This window comes from Mobula birostris, chromosome 13 (assembly GCF_030028105.1).
Source record: "Mobula birostris isolate sMobBir1 chromosome 13, sMobBir1.hap1, whole genome shotgun sequence".
NCBI lineage: Eukaryota > Metazoa > Chordata > Chondrichthyes > Myliobatiformes > Myliobatidae > Mobula > Mobula birostris.
The window spans coordinates 57206923-57219874 of NC_092382.1; the positions used below are offsets into that span (position 1 = coordinate 57206923).

The window sequence follows — 12952 nt, forward strand, 5'->3', positions numbered from 1 at the left end:
AATATGATGCCAAGAGAAGGCTGCGTGCATCATTCAGGACCTACACCAAACCAAACTCCTCAGACATGTCTCAACACATTAACACTAAAGATTCAGTTTTAAATATCTATTTAATTTATTGTATTGTAACTTATAGTGATATATAGAAAATAAATCAAGTTCTTAGAGAGAGGTATCATAGGTTCAGAGGAAGGGAGTTACATACAGGCCTCCAGCAGTGGACTGTGAGTACAAATAACAACGGGAGATACACAGGCATGTGAAAACGACAGTATTGCGATGGTCATTGTAGTATTTCAATATGAAGATAGTTTGGGAAAGTCCAGTTGGCGCTGGATCCCCAGAGAGGGAATTTGGGCAAAGCCTACTAGATGGCTTCTTCGAACACGCTTTGGTTGAGTCCATTAGGAAAAAAAAAAACAATTGTGAATTGCGTGTTGTGTTGTGTTGTGTTGTGATTTGTCTGGGAAGTTTAAGATACAGGAATGCTCATGATATGATCGAATTCACTGTGTAGTTTGAGAGTGAGAGGCTAAAATCACACATGAGAATTACCTGCAGTAAGTAGAACTGCAGAGGCAGGAGAGAGGAAAATGACAAGGTTCACAAGGTTAATGTTATTGTCAAAATCTGCATGTACAATACAACTCTGAGATCTCTCTACTCCAGATAGCTATTAAATACAGAGAGACAATGGGTGTACATGTAAGGGCAGACATCAACCCCGGCCCGAAAAAAGTAAAATAAAATAAACCTCGCAGACCCTCCTCTTCTGCAGCAAAAAAAGTAGCGAAAATTACAGTCCCCGATCACGTCACTCGCAAAAATAAAATCACTGACGATACCTGCCCTCGCCGCTTTCACTCGCAGAAAAGAACAGCGCCCGAAGTCTGGAGATGGCCAAGTGGATTGGAGCAGGGATAACGGCAGATCCACAATGACTGGTGTTCCTGGGGGCAATTGGGAAAGTGCAGGATAGATACATCCCAAATAAGAATAAATATTCGAAGGGGAGGATGAGGCAACCGTGGCCGAAAATGGAAAGTAAAGTTAGCATAAAGGCAAAAGTCGGTGCTCATAATACAGCAAGCATTAGTGGGAAGCTGAAGGTTTCAGACACTTTCAAAAATCAATGAAAAGGAATTAAAGATTGATGACAGGAAAGATTAAGTGGAAAATAATAGAGATGAAAATACCATTTTTTCAGACATATGAATAAACGGGAGGCGGGAGTGAATATCAGAAAGCTGGAAAATGAGGCGGGAGAAGTAGTAATGGACGAAAATTAAAAGATGGGCTAACTGAATGAATATTTTGCGTCAGTCTGCGCTGTGGAAGATAGCAGCATAATGGCACCAATAAACGTGTAGGAGAGGACATAAGTGAGAGTAGATGTTAAGACAACGGAGAAGGTGCTGGTGAAGCTAATAGTACTGAAGATACATGTCACCTGGACCTGAGGACTACACCCCAGGGTTCTGAAAGAGGTAGCTGAAGAGATTCTGGAGGCATTAGTAGTACTCCTTCAAGTATCACCACATTCCGGAATGGTTCCTGATGACTGAAAAATTGCAATTGTCACTGCACTCTGAAAGAAGCGAAGGAAGCTAAGAAAAGGAAATAATATACTGACTGGGGGTAGCCTGACTTCAACGTATTCCAAGGTTCAAGGAACAATTGAGGAAAATGGGCGAAGATTTGTCAAATAGATCATCGTGTAGTACGGTGATGCTCCTTGGAAAAAAAAAGATAACAAACATCTCTAAAAGAGGATAGTTTTCAGAAACCAGAGATACAAAGAGACCTTGCGCAGTATTCTCTACTTGCCTACTTCTAGGCTTAGTCATAGGTAAAGGAATTTTAACATGCAATTTTAACATTCAGTTCAAGAGTAGAATATAAAAGCAACAATGCAATGTTGACAGATATAAGACGTTGGTCAGAAGACACTCGGAGAGTCCAGAGGAGGCTCACGGGAATGACACGGGAACGCATGGGTTATCGGGTTCAAACGAGGGGAGATTGATAGTTCCGTGCCTGTGCTCACTGCAGGGGCATCTCATTGAAATCTATCGAATATTGAAACGCCTACTTAGAGTAGAAGTACGGAGGGTGTTTCCAATAGTGGGGTAGTCTAGGATTAGAGAGCGGGGCCGCAGAATAGAACATAGAACATAGAACAGTACAGCACAGTACAGGCCATTCGGCCCACAATGTTGTGCCGACCGTCAAACCCTGCCTCCCATATAAGCCCCCACCTTTGATTCCCCCATATACCTGTCTAGTAGTCTCTTAAACTTCACTAGTGTATCTGCCTCCACCACTGACTCAGGCAGTGCATTCCACGCACCAACCACTCTCTCAGTAAAAAACCTTCCTCTAATATCCCCCTTGAACTTCCCACCCCTTACCTTCAAGCCATGTCCTCTTGTATTGAGCAGTGGTGCCCTGGGGAAGAGGCGCTGGCTATCCACTCTATCTATTCCTCTTATTATCTTGTACACCTCTATCATGTCTCCTCTCACCCTCCTTCTTTCCAAAGATAAAGCCCTAGCTCCCTTAATCTCTGATCATAATGCATACTCTATAAACCGGGCAGCATCCTGATAAATCTCCCCTGTACCCTTTCCAATGCTTCCACATCTTTCCTACAGTGAGGTGACCAGAACTGGACACAGTACTCCAAGTGTGGACTAATCGGAATAGAAAGATGATAGTTTAGAACAGGGATGAAGCAGAATAAATTTATCCAAAGGGTGCTGCATTTGAGGAATTAGATGTCACAGACGGCTATGGAAGCCAAGTCATTGGGTGTGTTTGAAGCCAAGGTTGATAATTTCTTGTTTGTTAAGGACGTCAATGTCCATGTCCAGTGGAATGGGGTTGAGGGGATCATAAATCAGCTCTGCTACAATGGCGAAACAGACTCGATGTGGCGAATTCCTGTTCCTGTTCCTTTGTTTTATGGACCTATGGATCTTATATTATTATTCTATATGTGTTACACAGTACAGCTGCCATAAAACAAAAAAAAAAACATATATCCGTCATTATAACCCTGATTCTAATCCTGACCTTTATCCCCAGCAGTGAAAATCTCCTTCATTGACGATACTGACGCCAATGTTATATATCTACACTCACGTTCTGACCTACCTATCCTGAAACAAATTCCCACATTGTCCAATCATACTATTTGTATTGGAATGACGATTTATCATTTCCATCACTGACAATAAATCACTTCAGGTACAATGCTACGGTGGGTGATTAACATAGATGGAGCTGCGATGGCCGAGTGGTTAAGGCGTTGGATTTGAAATCCAATGGGGATTCCCCGCGCAGGTTCGAGCCCTGCTCGCAGCGCTCACTCTACAGGCACGAGGGACCAGAACTCCACCTGCCTGTCAATAACTCCCTGGCTGCTGTCTGAACGCTACATTCTCTGCCAAATCCAGGCGGCAAATGTTAAGATTCTTACACTCTTCAATACTCTTCCATTCTCAGTGCCAAGAGTTCATTTTCACTCCGACTCTGATCAATCTCGGCGAGGAAGCTTAAACAACCCTTTCTCGCGGAGTTTACTTAGCGACGCATTGTTATTTTGCAAACGAGTATCTAACAATAGATTTCGGGTAGAAACAGAGCGATTGATGTCGGCGAGTTCTACAGCTATATGGATACAGAGCGCCCCACTTCGTTCACCAGTCTACTTCCTTCAGCTAGACTGGGGACGATTTATCGCACTGAGCAGAATTCCTGCATCCAAATCAACAGTAACTCTGGAAATTTTAGAATTAATGGCACCAATTTAATGTTAATTATCTTCATAATTGAAGAAACTGGGAGAAGTAGCATCAATGAGTATAACGTAGCGCCCTCTCTTGCTCCCTCTGTTGGAGGATCATGTGTAAACGCATGAACCATTTTCCTTCCTCCGTCCGAACGGTGACAATTCCTACGAGCCCTCTAGCTTCCGAGTTTAAATGAAGGGATGGAAAGTAACATTTCGTTTTCTCGCTGGGGTGAAATATTCTGATGGTCAAGAAAACACTATGAGGAAAACGATGGCCCAAAGTGAACATTAAATTGATAAACTGCCGTGTAACTCACTCTCTTTCACTGCCTTTCAAACTCCCCCGCTTACTTTCTTGCCCTGTCTACGATGTGACTCTCTCCCCTGCTTCACTTCCACGACTCGCTCTTTCTCTATCTCTCTCTGTAACATACACAAACCCCCCCACACACAAACACACATTCTCTCTCTCTCTCTCTCTCTCTCTCTCTCTCTCTCTCTCTCTCTCTCTCTCTCGCTCTCTCTCTCTCTCTCTCTCTCTCTCTCTCTCTCTCTCTCTCTCTCTCTCTCTCTCTCTCTCTCTCTCTCTCTCTCTCTACATTCTTCTTTCCTAACTCTCACACTTTCCTCTCAATCCTCTCAAGGCTGAAGCAAGCGTTCAGCAATCAATAATCAATGTCTGTGTTCAGAGAAAGGACTGCCTGTTTGGGGTGGGAAGTTTATAGATATTCCTTTACAACACAGCTGGGGTGTAGGGTAGGAGACGTGAACTGGTGCGGCAACGTAGGGGCGAACAGGTAACAAGGCATGAAGGAGTAGCGATTTTCCAATAAATCTGTTCCCAGAACTTCAGTTCAATCCTCCGTTAAGATACGACCACCATATGAATTTCCTCTGGGTTCCCCTCCCTCTTTCTTTCTCCCTGGGCCTTCTGTTCCATGATCCTTCCCCTTCTCCAGCTCTGTATCCCTTTTGCGAAATCAACTTTCCAGCTGTTAGCCTTATCCTTCCCCATTCTGTCTTCACCTATCATTTCGGATATCCCTCTCCCCTCTCACTTTCAATCTCTTACTATCTCTTTTTTCCGTAAGTCCTCAGGAAGGGTCTCGGCCTGAAACGTCGACTGCATTTCTTCCTGTAGATGCTGCCTGGACTGCTGCTTTCCGCCAGCATTTCGTATGTGTTCCATAAATGTTGCAGCAGTCTGCAGTCAAACACCGTCCAGTTTGTTTACAACACAATTTGGGGAAGGTGAAGGCCGCGCAGTCTCCAGCATTTTTCACCGCACCAGAGCGGCAATGCGAATGACAACAGGGCGTGTGGAAGCGGACAGCCCGTTGTGTGAGTGTACCTCCTTTGCAGTGAATTTAGCTCATCAGGCTTGGGCGAGGTAAGTTCCTTCTTCTTCTTCTTCTTCTTCTCTTCTTCTTTTTCTTCTACATCTTCTTCTTCTTCTACATCTTCTTCTTCTTCTTCTTCTTCTTCTTCTTCTTCTACTTCTTCTTCTTCTTGACATCTTCTTCTTCTTCTTCTTCTTCCTTCTTCTTCTTCTTCTTCTTCTCCTTCTTCTTCTCCTTCTTCTTCTACATCTTCTTCTTCTTCTTCTTCTTCTTCTAATCTTCTTCTTCTTCTTCTTCTTCTTTTTCTTCTACATCTTCTTCTTCTTCTACATCTTCTTCTTGTTCTACATCTTCTTCTTCTTCTTCTACATCTTCTTCTTGTTCTTCTACATCTTCTTCTGCTTCTTCCTTCTACATCTTCTTCTTCTTCTTCTTGACATCTTCTTCTTCTTCTTCTTCCTTCTTCTTCTTCTTCTTCTTCTTCTCCTTCTTTTTCTTCTCCTTCTTCTTCTACATCTTCTTCTTCTTCTTCTTCTTCTTCTTCCTCTACATCTTCATCTTCTTCTTCTACATCTTCGTCTTCTTGTTCTATTTCTTCTTCTTCTTCTTCTTCTTCTTCATCTTCTTCTTCTTCTTCTTCTTCTCCCTCATCTTCTTCTTTTTCTTCTTCTCCTTCTCCTTCTTCTCCTTCTTCTTCTACATCTTCTTCTTCTAATCTTCATCTTCTTCTTCTTCTTCTTCTTCTTCTTCTTCTTCTACATCTTCTTCTTCTTCTTTTTCTTCTTCTTCTACATCTTCTTCTTCTTCATCATCTTCTTCTTCTTCCTCCTCTGCTTCTTCTTCATTTTTTATTTATTCCACGACTATTGCGGCCCAGTTAGTGTAGTGAAAATGGCTCCGGAGCAGTGTTTTGTTCTGCGTGTGAGATGTCCGAATTCTTGGACAGCGCCATCATCACGGAATCCACCGACGTGCAGTTAATAAGAGAAAGTGTTAGGGAACTGAAGCTGTCAATCGATGACCTCCAGCTCAGGTGGAAGACGGCATAAGTGAAGGGTACGAGCCACAGAGAGTTATGTATCCCTACGTTGCAGGAGGTAGGTGACTGTGCGACAGTCAGTTTAAAGAATGGAAATGGGCAGCCAATAATGTTGAGGGGGATGACCTGCTGGGGGGTGAGGTGGTGAGGAAGCGGCAGTGACCGTGTCTCCGGCGATGAGTCTGGTACTTTGGCTTAGAAGAGAACAGAGGTGAAGAGGACTTCAGTGGTGATTGGAGTTTTCATGGTTAGAGGATTAGAAGAGTGTTTTTGTGGGCGTGTAGAGACGCCCGGACAGTATGTTGCATCCCAGGTGCCGGTGTCATAGATGCATCAGATCGGGACCATCGCATTCTAAATGGGGAGGGTGCGCAGCCAGATATCATGGCATATATTGGCACCAAAGACATAGCTAGGGAATCGATGAGGTCCTCATGAGCTGCTTTAGGGAGCGAGGCATGATCCGCTGGGAAAAACTCGGCAAAGCAGTATCTCCAAATTGGTAATCTCTGAGTTGCTGCTCGGGCCATGCGCCAGTGAGGGCAAGACTAGGGTCATTTGGCAGATAACTGCGTGGTTGAGAAACGGCTGCGGTAGAGAAGAGCTGAGATTTCTGGATCATTTGAGATCTATTCTGGGGAATGTCCTACCTGTACAAAAGGGATCAGTTCCACTGAATCCGAGGGAGATCAATATCCTTGCTGGTAGGTTTTCGAAGCAGTTCGGGAGGGTTTACAAGCAGAAGCAGTGTGTCGAGAGGCTACTGACAAGGACAGGCTGATGATGGGGAAAGATTGTAGGCAAGGGGATGTAAAAGTATGTGAACATCACAAAGGGTGATGATTACAGGCTGAAGTTGTGGCAGAGTTTCAGACTAGCACGTTCGACGTCGTGGGCATCCCTGAATCATGGATAAAAGAAGATTATAGCTGTGAGCTTAACGTCCAACGATTTCAATGGTTTCGAAAGGACAGGCAGATCGGCAGAGGAGGTTCTGGCGTTAAAACATGAAATAAAATCTTTAGAAGGAGGTAACATAGGATCGTTCTGGGTCCAGCTAAGAAACTGAAATATAAGAAGACCTCGATTGGATGGGGAAGCTGTTATAAATGCTTCCAAACGGCAGCAAAGATGTGGTTTACAAATTACAACGGGAGAGAGAAAATGAATGTCAACAGGACGATATTACGGTAGTCACTCTTTCCAATATGCAAGGGACCAGCTATTCCTAATTGAGTGTTGTGCAGAAGTCTTAGACGCTTAAAGAAAGAGTGAGAGAGAGAGAGAAAGAGAGAGGGAGAGAGAGAGAGAGAGAGAGAGAGAGAGAGAGAGAGAGAGAGAGAGAGAGAGAGAGAAAGAGAGAGAGAGAGGTGCATTGCATCTGAAGTACTGTATCCCTAATATAGAGACCCTATGCAATATCATATTACCCCTTAACTCAGACGATTACTAGAGACTCACAGTCAGGAATTGTACACGCTGTGGATCAATAAATGATCTCTTTCACAATCTCAAATACAATCTTATTTTGATCGTTAATGTGAATGAGAAAAACGGCAAAAAAAAAATCGCCCCCGTGTTCGGGGTCTCCAGGATTAATCAGCACTCTTCAAAGATTGTCTGTCTGGCGTCAATGGTCGCGTAACGAGGACCTGTGATATACCGCAGCTGCTCATAGGACCATCCTCCGCCTACTCCCACACCTACACCTGACCCTGATCGGTGGGGTGGAGGGGGGAGCAGTGGGCGAAGGAGGTTGACTAACCATAATCAAGTGTGACCTGCAGGCTGGCGGAGGAAAGGAGCGACTTACATGTTTTTATTTGGTTTATCTGCACAAAAAAATAACTTGGACATTGTTCAGTGGAGAAGTGGATAAAGAACCGAAAGTATGAAAGGAACTGCAGCTTGTATTCAGTGGTGCAGATAATGCAACACAAGGGGGAATATCATAATATCGAGTCTGCATCAATTACAGCTTTATACAGCAGCATCTTGTTCTGATCTCGCATATTGGTAATGACATAGGAAATATAATTGTTGAAATATCATGTATGCATATCAGCACACATTTCACACATATAAACACTTAAACGCATTGTGAAGAATGTTGCGAATAAATGTTCAGGTTTGTTTTGATTCAACCTGGCTGTGTATAACATACAAAGAGAATTAATGCACATCACAAATCAGATTAATTGCAGTCAGAAATAGCTGTAGTTAACCCGTTGCAGTTCGGCACATCCAGAATTATGGAATACGCCATAAGTTTGTATTTAAAAAAAAAAAACACGCTATTCTGAAAGATCTTGCAATGATTTATAAACATTGCTCTAAAAGAAGGAAAGGAAGAGTTCTCTGTAAACGGTGACGGATGAGAAGCACAACCTTGATGAATCTGTCCAAAGTCTCAGCCACTGACACTCAAACTCATCTCTGCGACCTCATGGGGAGCCACTCCCTGGATTGGAAATGCAGAACAGTGGATACGAAACAGACACATTGAGTGTAATGCTGGAACTTCAGAAAGATTCCTGGCTCTTCCCTTTAATAAACAGAGTGCTCTATACTTTCAAAGTTGGTCACTGCTCACGCTGATGTTGTCATTGCTTCTCCGGATCTCCGCTCACTGAGCTGAGATGATGATCTCACTGCAGGCCAAGCTGCTGACGTCATTACTATTCAACGCCCACAGTTGACCATGATGATAATGTTGTCTTTTGCGCCATAACAGTGACCGCAGTGATAATTTTACAGCGTGTCCTGTTCGTTCACTGAAATATATTCCTAAGACACCCATATTTTAAATTCTTCCTCTGAATTGAATTCAACTGGAGAATTATCCAACTCCCCTGCAGTCAGAAGATCGCTATTATCTGGGTCAAAGACACCATAAATGCACCATTGTATTTTGTACATTACTGCCCCATGTGACAGCGTAACTAGCAAGACAGGTACAATTATTCCAGGTGCTACTGTCCTGCTTCTTCACCGCTAACCTCAAATGCAGGATCACGGCCTAACCCATATATCGGCTTTTACCTTAAAAGTGCAACTGATGTGTCGTCATTCTAATGCCAATAGATTGCAATTTGTCGTCATGTATTTGGTATGGTTTCTGTATAGATAAGCCTTTGCACAGCAGATTGGAAACTGTATGAAATGATCACCAACAGAATAACTTGTTTTCTCGCTCGGACGACGAAGCAGAGGGATTGAAAAATGCAATAATGTAATTTGTTGGCAGAAATGTTGACCATTTTAAGTTTAGCTTTTGCGTAGCGGATTCAGTCTCCACGTGTGTCGCACAAACACATACAGAGAATAAATCATAATCAGCATCTTCTTCATTACACCTGGTGGTGGAAATAATCAAAACGGAAGAGCCTTCTCACCCTGCGCGACCAGATAGTATTTGGGCAATAGAACCGTGTACAGGGATTGGTAATACAGAGCGATCTGAGGGAAAACTTTTCCAACCATATGTCAGAAGGCATCTCAAACGCACGGTAAAATGACTGGTGGTAGAGGATAATATTGCACAGTAGATTGAGGAAGTTGCCAGATAGGAAAAAGGGAAATACTATGAACTTCTGGAAGGTTACAACTATCAGAGGCGTAGTTGATTTCCTAGAAGGACCCTTCGCAATACTAAATAAAGCAGCTGCGAATCTTAGAAGCGAATCACAGACTGTACACAATCAGAACCATAAGGAGGTTTAAAGTCACGTTAGAAGATTATATATAAAAGAGCTGAATTGAATTAGTGCACAAAGAGGACAACATGTAGTGAGGGAGTTTTTATGGGCTCAATATCCAGTCAGAAACCTGATGGCAGAGGGAAATAAGCTATTCCTGTATTATTCACCGGTTTCCGTTCGGCCTTTGCAGGGTCACAGATATACCATATCATTAGTCTGGGGTAAAATTAAGACATCTTTAGTTTCCAAAAACAAAAGAAAAATAGAAATAATATATGATTGCGTCTGCTGCTCAAGTGAGAGGAAGCATTCCAAGGAATCGATTAGAGAAGAAAAAAGAATAATAAAGTGAATATCTGATTTAGAGCACTGGTGTTTTTGTGTGATCTTCAATGGAGAGTAGATCGTGAAAAGTTACAGCGTCACCTTTCACTGCCAATAAATACAAAGTCATTGCATAGAAAGATGCTGATGCCCCTGGATTAAAGTGCATCCTATCACACCGACACGATGCACCCAGCGGAACAGCATCAGCTGCCGTACAGTGACAAAGTCTGTATGACTGCTGCGTGCCCACTTGTATGGGATATGGGTATGGGTATGGGGTGTAAAGAAAATATTTTATTTTTCTTCCTCCGTTCTGATTCAATAGTATCAGGATTTCGCAGCAAATTGAGACAAAGAACACATACTGAATATTATTAAACTTCTAATATATCAGGATGGCATGATAACTACCAGTCAGCCACTTGTAAAGTCACAGAAGGACTGTGTGCAAAGAATGATTATCGGTCACTCACTGATCTGATCCACATTGTGCTGGAGGGAACACAGTTCCCAACAGCTAATTCCATTATTCTTTATATCTGTCTCCCTCTCTCACTCTCACTCCCTGTCTTCCCTCCCTCCCCATGTCTGCCTTTCTTGTCTACCTGCTACTCCTGTCTCACATCAGAGCACGTTTGCACAGAAGGCTGATAGTCCTTTTCTCTCTCATAAAACTTCCACATTCCAAGCTAATGCCGCTCTGTCTCAGAACCGTTGTTCTCTGTCTCCGATTTTACGCCCGCCAAGGGAGGATCAAATGTGATTTTTGGCAAATTTAACTCTTTCGTAACACGGAATTTTTAAAGAAAATACATGTATTTGATTATTCTGTGTCCACGCATTCACTAGGTAGGTCTGGCCATCTGCCTCCTTTGTTGGGAACCGTCCCGTCGTATTCTGCATTCTGTGTAATGAGTTCCAGCCCTACGTCCTGTTCTCAAAGAGGGGTCCCGACTCTGTATTCCATGTTCCTGTCTCTCCCTCGACCAAGACTCTGCGTTCCTGTCTCTCCCTCGACCAAGTCAAGGTTTCTTGTTGTTGACCAGCCCAGGAGTACCTCGTCCAACCTGGTGCTGGAGTTCCCTTATCCTGTGCTAGAGTCTCTCGTCCTGTCCAAGAAAGTCGTCCTGTCCTAGCCAACTCCAAGAATCTCGTCCTGTCCAAGTCAAGGCTTCGTGTTCTCGTCCTGTCCTTATGCCACGCCCAGCCCGGTGCTGGGGATTCCTCGTCCTATCCAAGTCAAGGCTTCTTGTTCTAGTTCTGTCCTTATGCCTCGCCCAGCTCAGGAGTACCTCGCCCAGCCCGGTGCTGGGGATTCTGAGTCTTGTCGTGGAGTCTATTGTCCTGTTCTGTCGCCACGTCTTGTCATAATTCTGGAGTCTGAACCCGGGTCAAGACCCAGGTTCTGTGTCCTTGTACAGTCTCTGGCTCGGAGTCTAAGCCCAGGTTCCGAGTTCCCAGTTCCATGTCCTGGTTCCGCTATCCTAGACAAGTCCTTGTCCCTGAATCGTTGTCTCGTCCAGGGCCTGTGTCAATCTCCAGCGTAATTTCTTCCACTCTTCCCTTGCTTCCTTATCACATCTAGTCCTGTTCCTAGTACTTCAGTGTCTGTGTCTAGCATTTGGGTCCGCCGCTGTTATGGTTGCCAAAGGGGCGGTTACTAAGTACTGACCATGCAGGGTGCCCAAACATTTGCTTACAGCTTTTTCATTTTTTGTTACTTTGAAACTGTGAAGGATGAAAATTAAAAATGTAATCCTCCTTAAAATATTAAAGAAATGTGTCTTCTTTAACGTTATGCGTTTTGGAAATCAGGTCATCTTTTACTACTTTGCGATTCACAGTAACAGAAAATTTGACCGGGGTGCCCAACCTTTTGCATGCCACTGTATTGTTGACAGTGCTTGCTCTTGCTAGGTAACCCGAGCGGGAGCTGTGACTAAAGCCTGCTTCAGGTTATGGAAGGTTTTCTCCCTTTTGGGTGGGTGTCCAGTCCATGATGGAGGGGAGCAAAGATTACAGCACAGTAAAACGCAATAAGCTGTCCTTCATCCGGAATTCGTGAATTCACTGTTGACGGCACCGTTCCATTCCCAGGAAAGGAAAAAAAAATATCCACTTTCGTTTACCGGACTAGGACCTGCTTTCATTCGATTGCTTCCCAAACTTCGCCTACCTGCACTGAGCTGGAATCCAAGGTGCTAGATAGTATCTTGGCAAAACTGTATTTTCTCCAAATACACCCTGTGCCCTCTTATCGCCAAATGAGCAAGGAAGTGTTAAACTGCTGCAGGTTCTTATAAGGCAATGAAGTACTGGCTGTCCTTGTGCAAAGGAGAAAAATGCTGAGCACAGATCGACTACAGTAAAGTTATAATCTTCGGCAGGTTGAAAGTAGGCTAGTAAAAGATGACCTGATTTCCAAAAAGATGACTGGTTTCTTTAATATTTAAGCAAGATTACTTTTTTTGTTTTTATTCCAGCTTTCACAGTTTCAACATAACACAAAAGGAAAAGGTCCCGAAGCAAAAGTTTGGGCACCCTGTATCACAGCTTGTAAACGCTTTTTGTAGCAAGCTAAGGGTCTTTCAATTGTTGTTTGCGGGATTTTCGCCCATTCTTCTTTGCAAAAAGCTTCTAGTTCTGTAAGATTCTTGGGCCGTCTTGCACACACTGCTCTTTTGATATCTATCGACAGATTTTCGATGATGTTTAGGTCGGGGACTGTGAGGGCCATGCCAAAACCTTC

General features: G+C 43.5%; 1 non-coding gene across 1 annotated transcript; it reads left to right on the forward strand.

Moving 5' to 3' along the window:
* Window positions 1–3284: 3284 nt before the first annotated feature.
* trnas-uga (transfer RNA serine (anticodon UGA)) lies at window positions 3285–3366 on the forward strand. Its single transcript has one exon. It is a non-coding gene; the product is annotated as a tRNA-Ser (tRNA).
* The last annotated feature ends 9586 nt before the right edge of the window (window positions 3367–12952 follow it).